Source organism: Dermacentor andersoni, chromosome 2, assembly GCF_023375885.2.
Source record: "Dermacentor andersoni chromosome 2, qqDerAnde1_hic_scaffold, whole genome shotgun sequence".
Taxonomy (NCBI): domain Eukaryota; kingdom Metazoa; phylum Arthropoda; class Arachnida; order Ixodida; family Ixodidae; genus Dermacentor; species Dermacentor andersoni.
The window spans coordinates 143,693,568-143,713,152 of record NC_092815.1 but is presented as its reverse complement, the minus strand read 5'-3'; the positions used below and the strand labels follow the sequence as shown (position 1 = coordinate 143,713,152).

At 45.0% G+C, this 19,585-nt stretch overlaps 1 long non-coding RNA gene and 1 pseudogene across 1 annotated transcript; one reads left to right on the top strand and one right to left on the bottom strand.

Moving 5' to 3' along the window:
* Positions 1-337: 337 nt before the first annotated feature.
* Positions 338-19,383, bottom strand: LOC126540645 (uncharacterized). The gene is made up of 3 exons (XR_008614667.2): positions 19,310-19,383; positions 11,822-11,875; positions 338-567 (listed from the first exon to the last, which is right to left on the bottom strand). It is a non-coding gene; the product is annotated as an uncharacterized lncRNA (long non-coding RNA).
* On the top strand, positions 18,659-18,838 carry LOC126541043 (U2 spliceosomal RNA; annotated as a pseudogene).
* Positions 19,384-19,585: the final 202 nt, after the last annotated feature.

The window sequence follows — 19,585 nt, the reverse complement described above, 5'->3', positions numbered from 1 at the left end:
CCTAAAACTCCTGTATGATTTCTTTTTTTTTTTATTAGTACATTGCTTTCGCGCGCAATATGAATTGCAACATGTTTACGTCCACTACTTTTTACTGCACTACGGATATTGACGGGCGCTGTTTTTTTTTCTCTGGTAAACGAGGTAGTAGCAGTGAATGGAGCGCCATTCAGTTCTCCAAGTTTTTCTGTGATGGCAGGCGCTGCTATAGAATGTCGGAGACAATTTTGGCATTCAGCTTCGTTGTTGCAATTCGAATCGCGAGCGACAGTAAAATTCTTTAACCCCTCTTATTTGCTGCGTAAGCGCAGTTTCCAGCACTGCGCTTTAATTCCTATAGAGCGCGCGTACAGCGACGCATGCTGAAACACATTTTTTTATCATTTCAAGATCTTTTTATTAATTCAAAAACGACGATAGCTCACACTATGATTCTCAGCCATCGCAACTCTAAACACAGCGTGAGCAGTGCCGGAAGCTTCAGAAAATACTATCGCGGATCAATTTGATCCCAGCCAAGGCGATAGCGACGTCGTCGGTGAATACCTTGTGCTTAGCCGCGCAGTCCTGTAAAGGGCAAAGAGATTGTTTCCTTGACCAGACTGAATCAGCTTTGGCTAGATTTTGCTGGTGCGTTTTACTGACTACACTAATCAAATAGCCGATGCATAGGAAGAAAATAATATTTCTCAATAGAGACGCGCGTTTATATACATGGCTGCATGTAAATATTGAAGCCGTTGTAGTATAATGTGCACCTTAAACAGCGATGGAGATGTTCAGCATAAAAACTGACATATCGTGTAGCCTTGGTTCTATATATTCCTGAGGCACTGCATATTGTTTAATGTATTTGCGAAGTGAGCTTTTCGATGTGACTTCGCGCCGTGAGTGCATGAAGGATCAAGTTTATCTTGACCCAGTAGACTCAGAGTCAAGTATGTATGTTGCGATCATGATCTGTATGGCAGAAAGTTGCGCATGCTTGAACGCTTTCGCGCTCCTTCCGTATATACTGTGGGCATGTTGCATACAACCATTAAAATTATGAAGGCAAGCATCTTTAGTAGCTCACCTTTAGGGTGTAGCGATCTTTGCATGGCGTTCCTCTAGAACGTATACATGTATACGCACAATACACATGGCATACAGGGGATGATCATTTTTAAGGCTTGCACAATTTTGGAAAATTACCTGCGGGACATAACACAGTTCTTGCCCTAGAGGTAGGTTATTGGAAGAGACGGACATTACTACCATGATAAGCTGCAACACATATAAAATTATTCAACAGAAATGCAGTAATTGACTTTCTAATTAATGCCTTTACTTCCCATATTGCAATTGACGAATTGAAAGACGTATCCACTTGATTTTCAATTTCCAGGAAGACATCAGTTTTGAGATATTTCCCAAGCTCTAGGATGAAATACGTGGGCATTCGAGTTGCTTTTGTGCTTTAAAGTATAAAAAGAGTTTAATTAGAAAAGTAAGTGGAACAGCACTGCATTTTTACGGCGAGTTTGATGACGTATGCCTAAAAACTGGTGTCCTTGTGGAAATTAATCCCAAGTGAATACGACTTACAAGCTCACGGGCTACAATGCATAAATTTCAATATCTGACGTAAAGCAATTATTAAAAAAATGTAATAAGTATTTTTGGTAATTAGTGGAACCTGTCTTTCGTTTTCTTGTGCAAATAATGTCCGCCTGTCGGAATAATCCAGCTCAAGGACTAGAGTTACGTCATCTGCAGCAGGGGATATTGGAAAATTCCCTAAAGCTTCAAAATGATGCCGCCGTAGTATTCAGGGTGTCCCAACAATCATGAACCAAGACTTAAAAATGTGCAGATGCCGCGTAGCTGGACAGAACCAAGGTAATGTTGTTTGCCGTCGCTTGGAGAAACCCAGATAATTTTTTCACTGCGCTAAATTACATATTAGGCTTATTTAATTAAGAAAATTTTCACTACTACAATTAGATAAAAAGTCTCAATGAGAAAATTGTAGAGCAACATGAACAACTCTCGACACAGCTTTCTGTTGCTCAAAAACGTGCTACATACAGGTGTTTTTCCGAGTGTTACAGAAGCCCGTGAATACATGCAAAGTTGCTTCGGGACTGACTGCTCGAGGCACTTAGCACGACGACCACAAAGATGCGATTGGAGTGTGCATATAATTAATATCGCAATGATAAATTAAAGGAGAGCTCGCCAAACCTATCTTTATGTGTACTATTTAATAATTCAGTTCTGTTAAATAAGTTAATAATGCCTGTGAAGGAGGATTCGTAGAGATTTGTTTTCAATTAATTTGTTTCAAAGAATTTGTTTTCAAATGAGAAGACGGTTCTTTTGGAGACTTGCCGTCAGTAGTGGTGCCCACGGGGTCACGGTGACAGAAGGAAATCAGTCGCTAGTTGAAGAAAATGTGATAATGAGCTTCTAAACTCTGAGTTTCAGAGGGTTCATCGTAATTGCAAATTAAAGGAGAGATAAGGTAGAGAAGTCATAAGGCAAAGGCAGGGACGTTAATCAGGCTGAGCCTTGGTAGGCTACCCTGCAATGTGGAAGGGGGAAAGGTGAAGGAAAAACAATGCAAAAGGAAGTTCACAATTTGCGCTGTGAATTGAAGGAGGTTCTCACTATAAGCCATATCAGTTTTTGGTTCTGGAAGAATCCGATTGGCCACGGAAATGTGGCGAGACGAATTTCAGTTTGTGTGTGTGTGTGTGCGTGTATGTGTAAGAATAAGCGTATCGTGCACAAGTCGTGTGGTTGCTTACTACGTCTGAGTTTAATTCGGAGCATGACGTTTTGATTTACTTACATGATGAGCGTGCTGCCTGTTTTACCATTGTTGGAATGGAAAAGCGTGGGGATTCGTACCATAGCGTGAGGAAAGGCAGAAAACAGTCGAGAAAAATACATGCTAAGCGTGGTTCCCATGAAAACCAACAGAAGTGGTACCTTCCTTGCCTCCAGTGCTGTTAGCCCAAAAACTACATAAAGCAAGAAAAAAACTTCGAATGATGAATATCTATTGTATTTATGTATGCGGAATAAACATTATCCCTGTATTCAGAGATGAATCTTATCTTGGAAGCCCACACTTGACTTAATTTATTTTACGCCTGACATAAACGCCCCTAAGAAAACGCAATGAGCGCCTTCGGCACATTCATACCAGGCGTCATTTATATCAAGTGAAGCATGGGCTTTGAGTTGAGATGCATTTCTGAATGCGCAGAGAAAGAACATTACTCTTTACTAAGGTGGCCCAAACTGAGATTTTCGCCGTGTAAACAAGTACCAGTCACAGACCTTGCGCAGTAGCAGCAGCTTATTCATTCGCTCACGCTCGTCATAGATACGTACATTTACAAGACAGTAAAAGAATAGGTGGGAAAAGATGCACATAAAAAAAATTCTGCAGATACCAGGCACAGTGGGAATCTATGTTATGCGAAGCATTTTGCAAGTGCCTGTCTTTCCAGCACCGCGTGGGGTTCCGCAAACCGTCACCATATGAACCAACGTGTTTATGTAAATTGACTACTTGTGTGTGGGGGCCTCGAGCGTAGGCGGTACGTGTGTTTGACTACCTGAGCACGACGACGACAATGTCGAAGTCACTCGTATGGCTGCACGCCTGCCGTTATATACGCCGGCCGCTCGACGCGATCTTATGACATGACGATCGTTGCGTTCTACATGAGTAGTGGACGAGAGCAAGCTATGGAAACACGGATTGCGAAGCCTTCGACAACTACGTGTTATGCAGTAGTAAGTACCTATGGCTATGTAATGGGCTGTATGTTAAAATGACGATGATATTCGAACTACAGCGAAGGAATTTTAAAACGTAAGAGATTTGGTCCATCATGAAGTTCGTACAACATAGCACAGGTCCTACTTAGCGTAAACTGTTACGAGTAAAGCGCTGGGCAAAGTGGGTCCGTCCCGGAGGTAGTTCAGTCTAACGCGGTGCCTCAAAGGGCAAGCTGTCTCAAAGGAGGAAGACGAGAAAGTGGCAGCTAGCACATGCGCCGTGTATCACAAAAAGTTGGCTGCGTTTGGAACGAGAGAAACATGCGTGCGATCGTGGCTGAGTCAATAAAAAAAATATTCATATAGCGCATAGATGGTATAGTATAGATCAAATAGCTTTTCTTACGATTGGCCTCGCCAAAGCCATTCACAAAGTATACCATCATTTTTTGTTCCGACTGCTGCGATATCTTCAGTTAGGTTATGTATAATACAATGGTATTGCACTTTTCTATAAACAGGTAACTATGAAATTAATCGTGAACCATACCTTTTCAAATATATACGTCTGTCGCAGGTTTCGTGGCTCCTGTTGTTTACAAGATGAATCGAGAGACGCACAGTGGCACAGCAGACAGGATTTTATCACACATCAAAAATACTTAGGAACTCATTACACCATGAATATAAATTAACATAAGAAATGAAAATTACTGAAAACTAGCAAATACATCACTAACAGTCAATGTTATAGCTCCTTAATCTCGCCACAGCCTGGGAACATCCGCGCCCACCTGGAAGTTGCGAATAGGATCGAGCACTGTTGCTTTCTGACATCGACTGTGTAGATGACAAAGTCCTTTATTGGCCGCGCTGCGTGCCTGGCCGGTGCTCCTGGTGATTCTGACGACGTCGTCGTGCTTGTCAAAGCTGGTTGTGTCCGCTGTAACCGTCGCCTTGTGTCCCAGTCGTCACCGCTGACGTGGCGATAGGCCCGGCGGGTTAGCCCTAACGATGGTAGGTGCTGCCTGCGCTAAGAGCCTACGTGACGCCCTGGGGACAGTCTTGCGTGACGTCTGGCCTGACTTCGAAGGGGATCGTTGCTGAGGTGCTCGCAACTACCCTAGTCCGAGGATCTAAGCTCGAACTTCGCCGAGGTCGACGGCCATGCCTCGGAATGCCAGCGTCACGGCCTCCGGAACCATACACCTGCTGCTCTCGAAGCCAGTAAAGTGCTGGCGAGAGAACCTTCTCCAGCCGTAGCCAGGCAGACAGTGCCACCTTGGTGCTGCTCCTCTCCCGATCACGGCTCGGTTCACGTGCTTTGAGCGGTCGTGCCGTTTCGAAGGCTTCACGCTCTTCGTCGTCGTCGTTCTTCTTTCTCCGCATTTCCATTGCACACGACAACGACTTCGAGCGGGCATTAGGGCGTGGCGTCGTGCCCCTGACTTCACGCTCGCGGTCAGTGGGGCATAGTGTAGGTACAGTCATCCGACCGTGAGGATTGTCCACTCTCTAAAGGCTTTGCTTAGGCGTGCTTCGTAACGCCAACAATAATTATTGAGGTACGCAGATTAGGAAATTCATATTTTAGCTTATCCAGATGACATTCCCCTTTTTTGCGTCGATGAGCCCGGTAATCCAGAGGCACTAAACACCACCTTGCGATTCTATGAAACTGCAGGAACTAGTGTGAATTTTTATAAAATTAGGGAGTTTTGACTGGACATTTCGGATCTAACTTCCTCTGCGTTCTTAAATATTTTTACGGTGCATTTCCACAGGATCGCTAGCGCAAGAGGGAGACGAATAGGAATTGGTATACTGTCTCCTGGAGCTGTGACCTCTGTACCAGCCTTCGTGATTACCGCGAACTTCTCCCTGTGTAAAAGTTGTACATACATTTGTGCATCGGGCTTCCTCTTCTTAATATTTCGTGGAGATGTGGCGTAACGACTCAGAACAGAGGTTCGCATTCGCAGTGGCCGCCGCTTCGTTTCGTCACCCAGGTCGCAAGAGACGGTGCCTAGTTCGGCAACGGCTGCGTCGGCTGTCGTACTCACGCATCCGCCTGATCCAAGAACATTCTGCGGCACCGATGGCGCCGACGTCGACGACCGGCGGCTAGAGATGTATGAGCGGGTGACCAGCCACAAGAAATGGGATCGCATAGTGACGCTGGCGAACTTAATTTTTTACTTGGCGGTAACTGCGCGAGTGTGCTTTCAAAACCACGAAGAATAATTCTGTGCGAAATACCTGCAAGCTGAATCTGCGAGATCTTTTCGGAAAACCACTGGGTCGGAAGGTTGTCGCCAAGAAAGAGCTGGCATCACGAATTCAAACGTGTCTACCAAAAGCTACATCACCTATACACAAGACATGCTGGCACTCAGCCGCGTGGCCGGCGCTGAAATGCCGGAGTCTGAAAAAGTCGAGCATGTCTTAAAAGGTATGCCCGATGATGCCTTCAATTTACCCATCTGTAAAAACTGTACTTCGGGTAATGACATTAACGCGGAGTGGAAGCGTTTCGAGCACGTGAAAAGCCGTCGTATCAATCAGGCGGTTGCACGGCTTCCCAATACGGCTGCAACATCGCCTCGTGAAGACCGACAGTACTCTCCTCCGCGGCAGGAGCAGCCTTCAAAGCAGCTGAAGAAGATCATGCGCCATGAGCTGAAAGCCATCTGTCCCGCGGCTCTGTAGCCACCTGTCAACGATACATGCGCTCCTGTAGTTCCCCTTGTTCAGGCTGTTGTGAGCAAAGAATTCGCCAATATCAACTGGCCCGTGGACGGTTCTCAGCCAACTGAACATCTTTCGATCCTGCATACTCAAAATGAATGGATCTCTCGAGGTTCTCGCAACATGGCAGAATGGCGAATACCGGATAACCGACCTATTTGTTTTAGTTCTCGCTCTGTTGTTCACACCACCCGATACTGTCGCAACCGCCGGTCCTGGATGCCATTCTAGAACAGGCCTCGTCCAGACGTTGGTTTTTGCCATATCCAGCCGTGAGCCAAGCCGAATCTGCACGCCACTGACAGTACGACCGCATAGAGCCATCGATCACTGTCGCCGAGCAGTCACCAGTGCCGTTCGCCACAAAGTCGTCGCACGTCGTCCAGGTCACCCCAGTCCCGTCGCCTGTCGCGGTCGTGCCGACCTGGGCGCGCACCTTCGGAAAACTAAACGATGCAGCTCCCGGAGGTCACGCTGCATTGTCGACGTCTCCGCCAAAGTCTCTGACCCTAACGACCCGACAAAATACAATGGATGTAGAAGTTGGCGTATTTGTCCCAGCGCTTGTCGACAATGGAGCCCATATCTCGGTGATGAGCAACCATCTTAGTTACCGCCTGAAGATAGTCCTTACACTTGCCGCATTTCGCGCTATCTGGGTCGCTGATGGAGCAACGCCAATTATCCTTGGCATGTGCACTTCCCGAATAGCTGTTGTTGGCTTCAACAGTTCCGGTTTATTTGCTGTTCTGGAACAGTGCTCCCCATGACTTGATCTTCGGCCTCGACATATTATAGGACCATTCAGCACTGACTGACCCAACCTCGTTTATATTCTGTAGACTTCGTATGGTTGCCGCCTCAAGCCACCATGTATATGCCTTTGACGTGCTTCCCATATGTTCCTGACGGTGACTATGAGCTGACTCCTAATGTCAATGTTCTCCCGCTACGCACAGTTGCCGTTCCTCATACCGTTCTGACTACCGTCGATAACGGCGTTTTTGTTCCTGTTTTAAATTTTTGTATAAGTACTCAAGTTATTCCGAAAGGCATGTCGCTCGGCAACGCTTCTCTCATCGACAAGTCCGCCATCTCTGTATTAGATGTTCCGTGCTCGTCTGCAGCCACCTTTTGTCCAATCAGTTCCGCAACGTCCGATCCCGACATATTTTCGAAGCTGATTGCTCATGACCGGCTTCCCGAACAGGGAGCGGATCTTTGTCGCTCCCTGGTGTCTTATCGCGACGTCTTTGAGGATAGCCCGCTGGGACATATTTCCGTTATGACCCATAAGATGGCCACCGTTGATGGTAGTCCTGCCAGACAACGACCTTATCGCGTGCCTCGCGCACAGCACTAGATTATTCAAGCTGAAGTAGACAAAATCTTAACCAAAAGTGTAATTGAGCCCTCTTCGAGTCCTTGGGCATCGCTGCTTGTCTTAGTCAAAAAGAAGCATGGCAGCTGACGGTTTTTATGGAGACTACCGTCAGATGAAGCAGGTTGCGAAAATGCATGTGTACACTCTCGCGCGTATTGATAATGATCTCAATTGTCTTCCAGGATCGAAATACTTGTCTTCAATCAACCTCTGATCCAATTATTGGCAGATTTCGGTTGATGAACTTGAATGTGAGAAGAACGCTTTTGTTACCCAGAACGGCATTTACCATCTTAAGGTTATGGCTTTTTTACTTTGTAATGCCCAAGCAACTTTCGAGAGGATCAACTCTCTCCTTCGCGGATATAAGTTGTCCTCCTGCTTATGTTATCTGCACGATGTCATCGTACATTCCCCTACGTTTGGCAGCCACCTCAGTAGCTTGGCCACTATTCCTCATCTCTTTGGGAGGCTGGCCTTCCACTTAACTTTACAAAGTTCCATTTCGTACACCGCGAAGTCAAAGTTCTTGGCCACCTTCCAAGTGCTGCCGGAATACATCCTCATCCTGATAAGTTTCATGCAGTAAAGAATTTTCCTGTACCTGCTCAGCAAAAGATGTGCGTAGATTTGTGGGCTTATGCTACCATTTTTGTCAATTAGTTAAAAATTTTGCTGATATCGCCCAGCCAATGACCGGCCTTTTCAAGAAAGACATAGCGTTTTTGGAGCCGTGAACAAGCCACCGCTTTCTACACCCCAATCCGCTTGCTGACAATGCATCCGATATTAGGGCACTTCGATCCATCTGCACCAACTCGAGTTCGCACAGATGCCACTGGCGATGGCATAGGTGCTGTCCTCGGCCAACAGCAAAATGGAGTCGAGCACGTCATTGCCTAGGCTAGTCGCATCTTGTTCCCTTGAGAGTGCAATTTTTTATCACCGCGTGCGAGTGCCTCGCTCTGGTGTTGGCAGTGGCTAAATTTCACCCTAACTTGTTCGGCCTCCCATTTTCTGCGATCACGGACCACCATATCCTATGCTGGCTATCGTCACTGAAAGATCCGACTGGGCCCTTTGGTCGCTGGGCGCTCAGGCCTCAGGACTATTCTTTTTGTGGTGTACAAGTCCAGCCACTTGCATCTGGACAGCGTCTGCTTGTCTCGTCATCCCGTCGATTCTCCTGACAATTAATACTATGCAAACACTTGGCTTCGGGCCATTTCTGACTTTCAAAACGTTAATAAATTGGAAAGTTGGGCGAGTTAGTATACATTCATAAAGGTAACAGCGTGATAAAACGACGACGGATTTATCAAAGGGCACAGGACGAGCGCTGACTCACAACTAAGTTGAAGGGTGACTCACAACTCGCGACATTGTTGTTGTGCAGTGAAAGGACGATCTATCTTTGAGAGCTTGACTTCTGGATAATCAGATCGATCAACCAAAATGTTTGTGCTCCATCACGACATTATTTATCGACGCCACACTTTTGACCAGAGCAAAGGCATGCATTATATTTTTTTGCTTCTAAGCTGCTTTATGTTCTACAGGCATTGCACTGCTATGGTTTCTATGGTCAGGCATTTCACTGAATATTTGCATCTCTTATTTCGCGTTCATCATGGGAGGCAATGAGAAGGGACATTTTTCCTCCCCTTGGGAATTGTGACCTAACTCTTGCGAATTCGTTTGTGTGACAATTTTGCCTGCAATGCAACCATCATCCATTCTTTCTGGTGGTTAATGAAAGACTTTTTGCTTCACACCTGCCTTTTCGTTTTGCCACGGCGAAAGCCGCTCAAGTAGGACGGTTATAGCGCTTCCTAAAACAAGTCGCCACTATTTCCTTTTTAAAGGCTAGGTTCACTCAACGGTATTTGTTTAGCTAAATATAGCACTAGCACATAACCTTTTCCCTCTACCAGTGTATCTAAAGCTGTGTTTGTCTGTATTTGGTCAAGATATTTGTTCTTTGCCGTGTCCGTAAAACGAGTTGCCGTGTACGTAAACGCCAGCACCAAAAAATTTTTCCAAGCCAAACACTTTCAGTTTTCCAGTTAAAATACATCTTTATGACAAAGGAGTATATATACCGACGAATTTAAATCATTGCACTTGCAACTAATCCCAGACAATAGCACACGTTTATTCTTTGTGCTGACGCATTCTATATTTAGGACTTTTTAGAAATCACTATAAAAAATGCACTTCCTCTCACATCTAACGATATCCGGTTCCTTCCTTTCAAAAAGGGCAATCAGTAATACACCATATTGTTTCTTTACGTTATTAGGGCTCTTCTATATTGAGAAGCCGCATGGTCGACAGACATGTTAACCCGACAAATTCTGTGTTTCGAGAAAAAACTACTCAAGTGCCTGGTATTGTTCAAACTTTTTATTCCGTTCGGGAATGGATTTCGCATCTGGACGCTCGCCTTTGTTTGCCTGGTTTTTGATCTTTCAGTGGCCTGTGTAACATTTGTGCGTTTGTTTTTCGTGAATGTGTCTAAGTGTAATGTAAATATTTTCGCGTGACGTGACTTATATGTCCCTGCACTGAAGAAGAAAATGGGATCGTGCCCTAGTGGTTAAAGCCCCGGAGTGCTGTACTCCGAGGCTGAGGTTCGATTCCACTGTCGGTGACACATTATTTCCATTTTATTAAACAAATGGCTAGACAGGAACCTGCTCTCCTACCCAGCTAAGAATGAGGCATAGATTGCTTCGCATTAAAAATATGAAAGCATATACAGGAAGCACGTGTAATATAAAGACTTGGCGCAAAGTTGATCAATCGCTGCGAAATCTTTCATTTAGGAATTTAACATTGTCGTCATCTACAATCAAGCTGCAAGGCACAGATGTGGCTACACCCTTCCGTAATGAAAAATTATCCGAGTATATGTCTTTTTTTTTTGTCCTTTGAGCGGTAGGCTAATTTCTTTGTTATATCAAATATTTAGTGGCACTGGCATTTCGAACGGTGCGTCGCTAAATACCTAGTACTGGCGTCCCGCCTACTGTCATTATCATGCTGTCGAAGATTTTATTTTGGTACTGACCCATTTCTCCTGCCTATGCTTTACCGCAAGCCTGCGGTAAAGCACACGCATACCCGTCTCGCCTGCGTATGCTTTACCATACCTATAGCGGGTCTCGACATCACAGTCGATTTTTCGACGGAATCTTGACAGACAGCCATTTGTTTTCGTGTAATCTAGGCAATAAAAACTGCTTCCGGACCGCCACAATTGACTGTACCTCTTGCGAATTAGCGACATTATGTGATTACTTGCTGAGCTATACTTAATGCTTGGCGATCATCATGTTGACATTTTCCGTCGTCTTCGTCTTTCATGCATGTTGTAAAATAGACGGTGACTAAAGTTAACGTAGGAGCGACTTCATGTCTTCACTAAGTGGAACATAAGAATCGTGGTCGCTTAGCAAAAACAAGGAAGGACGGAAGTGAACAAGGGGCTTATAGATTTTTCTCATCAAATAACAAGGCTCGTCATGTATTAGCGATAAATCACTTTTACCCTTGCATGCAGAAAGAAGGTATTGATAGCTGGTTGTGATTAGAGTGTGGCGCGTTTGAAGCCTGCTGGTATGTTGCGCATCATTCATTTGCGTACATTTATTGGGTAGTAATACAAAATAGAATAAACAGCCGAAAGTTGGCGCTCCCCTTGTCCCCTACCGTCCTTCCTTGTTTGCGCTAAGCGACTATGATATTCATGGTCTATTGAGCAATAAGAACTGACTAGACCAACAACATGTACTTCTGAATTACAGTTTATGTCTTCGGTTTAGTCAGAGGTATTGATAGGACTCTACATTTCTAAACGATAATGCGTGTGATGACATCATGCAAATGAGTTAGGTAAAACATCCTTACCACTCCATCTTGAAAAATTCCCCCAGGATTTGTGACGTTGGTGTCGATATACTCCTGCAATAATGTTAACTTCAATTTGAATCTCCCTATTTACCAAATAACGTCAGCCTAAAATTTCGAACTACCTTGCGCTTAAAGTAGGTTTTTGTAGCTAAAGATAAGAGCTGGTTGCACGAAGTCTAAATATTTGTTTCAGAATGGGTACACGGAAGCCCAAAAATTGTATACCCTGATATGGACCACAACCCACTTAGAGACATATCAGCACCTTTTCGGGTTGTATCTCAGTCAGGCCACCATGTTCAGTCTCCCTGTACACGACAACATTTCTGCAATGTTGTCCGGTGGTCACGATATCTTGATCGGTTCCGTTATTATCGCAGGTTTAGGCGACGCGGAATTTGTGAAATGATGATAGTTAATATCTTAAAAACGACAGCTTTCCTACGGCATGCATGAGTTCGTCTTCACTGATGGCAACGCCTATAATAATATCTGCCTTGAAATTACTGAAGTTTCTTGGTGTGGGGATAAATCTGGGGCCGAATTCACAAAGTTTTCTTTCGTATGTTGTCATTTCCATTGACCGGTCACCGATGCTAATATTATGTCCACGCTTCCAAGGGTTGGATTGATTTGAATTTTCTCTGAGGAACAATGCTGGCGAAAGCTCGCTTTTTTTGCAAAGGGCTCTATTGCAGAATATCATGGAGCAAAGTAGGTTAGTGAAGGATTTTAATACCGCAAGAGGCCTCCGCCTGCGTCAGTAGTGGAAGCAAAGAGCTTCCTGTGATAGCATGACCCACAGATGAAATGTTTAAACGCAAGAAATCCAAAATAAAAACAATATGCGTATAAAATTCATGCGTCAAAACCTGAGAAGCGCAGCTTTCACAAAGCGGTTAAATAAATTTCATGCAACTGATTATACCATGCACAACGTTTTGCACCATAGGGATTACCCGGGTGCCGGGGAAGATGCAAGACAGGGAGACCTCCACCACGTGACCACGGAATATGTTCTTTCCGTGATTAGTCCCACTTTCTTTGATATTGTATCCAGATGACAAACGCGCGTAGACGGCTACACACATCAGCGAGATCCACACACGACGCGCGACTTCCAAGAAATTTTATTGTCAGGAACCCGCACTATTTATGCACTAGCGAAGTCGCACTTTACCTGTGCGCCGTCGCATTCAAGTCAAGCAACTTTCATGGCAATAATGACACCGACGCCACAAGGATCGCCGACTTGAATGGTTCTTTTTGCCTCAATAAATAATCTATTTATCCATTTTTTATGGCTTGGGTGAGAAGCGTAAGATTATTAATTCAGGCAGAAAGCATCATTGAAGCCGGCAATTGTGACGTTCCCTGAAAGTGCAAGTGTGATAACATGGCAGTCGCGCGCCGTATGCTGCGAGTGCGAGTGAAAGCATGCAAAGATGAACCAAGGATGGTGGCTATATCTCACATACACAAGGGGGAAATGCGGTGAGCAAGTGCGTCGCCTTCCATCCCTCGCAAGGCAAGCGGGAAGAGGGGGGGCGGGGGCAAGGTATGCCGCGCAGCCTTATCTTGCAAGTGATCTCCGATGGCTACACGGTCTACACGTGCCGAGGACTGATAGTTTCGTGTGCGCAGTGTTTCTGCCACGTAGTTCGCGGTGCAGCGAGAGGCAGCACGAACGTCAATTCGCTCGCTGCTGCGGCCACCCTCCCTCACGCCAGAGTTTTGACAGCGAGTGTCCGCGCTCACCGAGTGAGATGTGTTCACGGTTGCCTGCATGCGCGTGGCATCATGCTTCTCTGTTTAGTTATTAAACTAACCTTTGCAATTTCATGCGGCCAATAACATTGCTATCCTTGCTTCGTATAACTTCCTATAAATTGCTATCGTAATCGATGCTTCGCCTTTCGGACGAAACTGGGACTTCCTTTTGCATCCTACTTATTTGCAGAATTATAGAAGTTCACAAGTATTAACTTCAGTACAAAAATTCTAAAGAGGTAGTTGTAGAGCACTCTAGAAAATATTTATGTTAGCAGCTTATATATAGCTTCCTGCTTTTACCTAATAATTTTTGTCTGCTTGCTATAGAAAGTCCCCAAAATACGTAAAAATGAGAAAAGTACGAGAGATGCCAGCTTGCGCACCGCGAATACAATGCTTTAAAATAAGCCGCGTATGGCCGAGCAGCGCATTAGCCTGCATGGTGTGCTGTTGCCTAAAATAATTCAGTGCCATTCCACTGTGCGCAGGTGGATCACCAGCGAAGATGCGTAATGTGCGCCCCTCAACGGCGAACTGTTCATTGCCGTACGTCAAACGCCGTAGGCACGTAAAGGGGAGGTTAGGCGCCACTAGCCGCTCCTCCACAATGTTGAGCCTCGGAAGAAGATGAGGCACCGGGTGCTATACACGCCCATGTATTCTTGCGAAATACGGCACGACGCCCTTTGCTAACGAATCCCGGCACGCAAAACAGACACGCACTTCATCATCATCACCGTCATCATCAGCCTTGTTGCGCCAACTGTAGGGCAAAGGCCTCTCCCATAGTACTCCAACTACCCCGATCATGTATTAATTGTGGCCATGTTGTCCCTGCAAACATCTTAATCTCATTGGCCCATCTAACTTTCTGCCGCCCCCTGCTACGCTTCCCTTCCCTTGGAATCCAGTCCGTAACCCTTAATGACCATTGGTTGTCTTTCCTCCTCATTGCATGTCCTGCCCATGCCCATTTCTTTTTCTTGATTTGAACTAAGATGTCAGTAACTCGCGTTTGTTCCCTCACCCAATCTGCTCTTTTCTTGTCCCTTAACGTTACACCTATCATTCTTTCCATAGCTCATTGCGTCGTCTTAATTTAAGTCGAACCGTTTTCGTAAGCCTCCAGGTTTCTGTCATGTACGTGAGTACTGGTAAGACACAGCTGTTACACACTTTTCTCTTGAGCGATAATGGCAACCTGCTGTTCAGGATCTGAGGATGCCTGCCAAATGCACCCCAGCCCATTCTTATTCTTTTGATTATTTCAGTTTCATGATCCGGATCAGCGGTCACTACCTGTCCTAAGTAGATGCATTGCCTTACCACTTCCAATGCTTCGCTGCCTATCGTAAACTGCTGTTCTCTTCCGAGACTATTAAACATTGCTTTAGTTTTCTGCAGATTAAATTTTGACTTACCCTTCTGCTTTGCCTCTCCGGGACAGTGAGCATGAATTGCACTTGGTCCCCTGAGTTACTAAGCAAGGCAAAGTCATCAGCGAATCCCAAGTTACTAAGGTATTCTTCATTAATACTTATCCCCAATTCTTCTCAATCCAGGTCTCTGAATACATCCTGTAAACACGCTGTGAATAGCATTGGAGAGATCGTATCTCCCTGCCTGACGCCGTTCTTTATTGGGACTTTGTTGCTTTCTTTATGGAGGACTACGGTGACTGTGGAGCCGCTATAGATATCTTTCAGTATTTTTACATACGGCCACATCATACAAGATGTGCACGTGCTCAGCAAGGTGCGCTGCAGGGACCATAGGATGGTAAGAACACGAATTAGCCTAGACCTGAGGAGGGAACGGAAGAAACTGGTACATAAGAAGCCGATCAATGAGTTAGCGGTACGAGGGAAAATAGAGGAATTCCAGATCAAGCTACAGAGCAGGTATTCGGCTTTAACTCAGGAAGAGGACCTTAGTGTTGAAGCAATGAACGACAATATTGTGGGCATCATTAAGGAGTGTGCAATAGAAGTCAGTGGTCTCTCCGTTAGACAGGATACCAGTAAGCTATCGCAGGAGACGAAAGATCTGATCAAGAAACGCCAATGTATGAAAACCTCTAACCCTACAGCTAGAATAGAACTGGCAGAACTTTCGAAGTTAATCAACAACCGTAAGACAGCTGACATAAAGAAGTATAATATGGATAGAACTGAACATGCTCTCAGAAACGGAGGAAGCCTAAAAGCAGCGAAGAAGAAACTAGGAATTGTCAACAATCAGATGTATGCGTTAAGAGACAAAGCCGGCAATATCATTACTAATATGGATGAGATAGTTCAAGTGGCTGAGGAGTTTTATAGAGATTTAAGAAAGCGAAATTCCACAGGTAACGCCGGAAGAAGTAAAGAAAGCCTCGGGAGCTATGCAAAGGGGGAAAGGCAGCTGGGGACGATAAGGTAACAGCTCATTTGTTGAAGGATGGTGGGCAGATTGTTCTAGAGAAACTGGCCACCCTCTATACGCAATGCCTCATGACCTCGAGCGTACCCGAATCTTGGAAGAACGCTAACATAATCCTAATTCATAAGAAAGGGGACCCCAAAGACTTGAAAAATTATAGCCCGATCAGCTTACTGTCAGTTGCCTACAAACTATTCACTAAGGTAATCGCAAATAGAATCAGGAACCCCTTAGACTTCTGTCAAGCAAAGGACCAGGCAGGATTCCGTAAAGGCTACTCAACAATAGACCATATTCACACTATCAATCAGGTGATAGATAAATGTGCGGAATATAACCAACCCTTATATATAGCGTTCATTGATTACGAAAAAAGCGTTTGATTCAGTCGAAACCTCAGCATTCATGGAGGCATTACGGAATCAGGCTGTAGACGAGCCATATGCAAAAATACTGAAAAATATCTATAGCGGCTCCACAGCCACCGTAGTCCTCCATAAAGAAAGCAACGAAATCCCAATAAAGAAAGGCGTCATACAGGGGGATACGATCTCTCCAATGCTATTCACAGTGTGTTTACAGGAGGTATTCATAGGCCTAAGTTGGGAAGATTTGGGAATAAATGTTAATGGAGAATACCTTAGTAACTTCCGATTCGCTGATGATATTGCCTTGCTTAGCAACTCAGGGGACGAATTGCAATGTATTCTCACTGACTTGGAGACGTAAAGCAGAAGAGTGGGTCTAAAAATTAATCTGCAGAAAACTAAAGTAATGTTTAGCAGTCTCGAAAGAGAACAACAATTTACAGTAGGTAGCGAAGCACTGGGAGTGGTAAGGGAATACATCTACTTAGGGCAGTTAGTGACTGCGGATCCGGATCTTGAGACGGAAATAATCAGAAGAATAAGAATGGGCTGGGGTGAGTTTGGCAGGCATTCTAAGATCATGAACAGCAGGTTGCCGTTATCCCTCAAGAGAAAAGTGTATAATAGCTGTGTCTTACGAGTACTCACCTACGGTGCAGACACCTGGAGGCTTACGAAAAGGGTTCTACTTAAATTGAGGACGACGCAACGAGCTATGGAATGAAGAATGATGGGTGTAACGTTAAGGGATAAGAAAAGAGCAGACTGGGTAGGGAACAAACGCGAGTTATTGACATCTTAGTTGAAATCAAGAAAAAGAAATGGGCATGGGCAGGACATGTAATGGGGAGGGAAGATAACCGATGGTCATTAAGGGTTACGGACTGGATTCCAAGGGAAAGGAAGCGTAGCAGGGGGCGGCAGAAAGTTAGGTGGGCGGATGAGATTAAGAACTTTGCAGGGACGACATGGCCACCGTTAGTACATGACCGGGGTTGTTGAAGTATGGGAGAGGCCTTTGCCCTGCAGTGGGCGTAACCAGGCTGCTGCTGCTGCGGCTGCTGCTGCTGATGATGATGATGACATACGGCTCGTCTACACGCTGTATCCGTAATGCCTCCATGACTGCTGAGGTTTCGACTGAATCAAACGCTTTCTCGTAATCGATGAAAACTATATATAAGGGTTGGTTATAGTCCGCACATTTCTCTATCACCTCATTGATAGTGTGAATATGGTCTATTGTTGAGTAGCCTTTACGGAATCCTGCCTGGCCCTTTGGTTGACTGAAGTATAAGGTGTTCCTGATTCTATTTGCAATTACCTTAGTAAATACTTTGTAGGCAACAGACAATAAGCTGATCGGTCTATAATTTTTCACGTCAATGGCGTCCCATTTGTTATGGATTAGGATTATGTTAGCGTTCTTCCAAGATTCGTGTACGCTCGAAAGTCATGAGGCATTGCGTATATAGGGTGGCTAGATTTTCTAGATCAATCTGCCCACCATCCTTCAACAAATCTGCTGTTACCTGATCCTTCCCAGCTGCCTTCCCCCTTTGCATAGCACCCAAGGCTTTTTTACTTCTTCCGGCGTTACTTGTGGGATTTCAAATTCCTCTAGACTGTTCTCTTTTCCATTACCGTTGTGGGAGCCACTGGTATTGTATAAATCTCTATAGAACTCCTCAGCCACTAGAACGATCTCATCCATATTAGTAATTATATTGCCACCTATGTCTTTTAACGCATACATCTGATTCTTGCCTATTCCTAGTTTCTTCTTCATTGCTTTTAAGCTTTCTCCGTTCCTGAGAGCATGTTGAATTCCATCCATATTATATACTTCCGTATGTCAGGTGTCTTAAGCTTGTTGATTAACTTAGAAAGTTCTGCCAGTTCTATCCTAGCTGTAGGGTTAGAGACACGCACTTCACCCCACTCCAAAGGCGCACACTGCTTCACCGTAGCCAAGGCGATCGTGCGTTGGCCAACGTCCCGCAATGCAGTAATGGTTGTGAGGCCACTCGGAAACCAAAAGCTGTCACACGCAACAAAGGCCACACAGAAATGGTTCTGCCAGAACTCCCTCCGAAACCTCGCCGTTGCTCCGGTGAATCTTTCCAAGTAAGCGAGATTGTGGCTACATGGACAGCGTTAATTTCTTTCCGCCTCGCGGTCCTAGTGAGCACCACGAGAGAGCGGAAGGAAAGGAAAGGAGATACGCAGGCGCTTGGAACGCCGACAAAGATAGAGCGGTGCGAACGTAGACATCGCCGACGCGGGTTAAAGTGTAGTATCTGTTCTTATCAGCTTAGTATCTGATAGGGGTTCTATTTGGACCTAACATATTAAACTTATTTTTGCAAGTGGCCAGACTGCTTAAAGCCTGCTTCTCCTCTACCGCGGGCCGGGCCGGTATTGCACTATCTTCGGGATCAGTCCACGTATGGGGAGGAATTCTAAATCTATGCGGCTCGATAGACGCACACAATTTTTTCCATAACCTAGCCTTGTACAGCTTCACTGCACAATGTCATACTTTAATGTTATAGCAGTAGCAGTTGCCCTGGTTGAGTCCGCCAGGACTGCTGAGGAAGCAGGACGTATAACTTACCGATATACTTTATATTGGCGCAAAGCTTGTGCACTGTCTAAAATACGTAGCTAAACAAAGCATTATTAATTACGAAGAACAAAAGTACGGTCCCTAAAAGTGTCAAAACGCTTATACAATAGAAACAGCGAAAAGAAAACAGATGACTATGGCGTTTTGCAGCAAACAACCGTCTATCCGAGCCCATTTGAACCTAGTTCATGCTCACCTCTTCCTCGTACAAGTATTGCAAATACAAAAGCGCTTCTCTTGAAAGGAGGTTGAAAATGTTTGATTATTGGAAGGTATATGGAAACTATCGCTTACCGGATTTAACTTTGTTGTTAACAGCGGGGCCATTTTGGCGACGCAGGGGTACACAGCCTCAGCGTATGCGTCCATACCCTGCAAAAAAGTGCAAAGCAATTGTCCATATGAAATGTGAATTCCTGCACACGGTCCGCAAGCAGTGTCTCAAAATGGAAAGAAAAAAAAAATGAGACAGAGGAATAATTTTCCATATATGTGCTCGTAAGCTTACAGAATATCGTCTATTTTGTTATAAAATGACCTGGTCAACGGAGGCATAGATGCTGAAGCTGG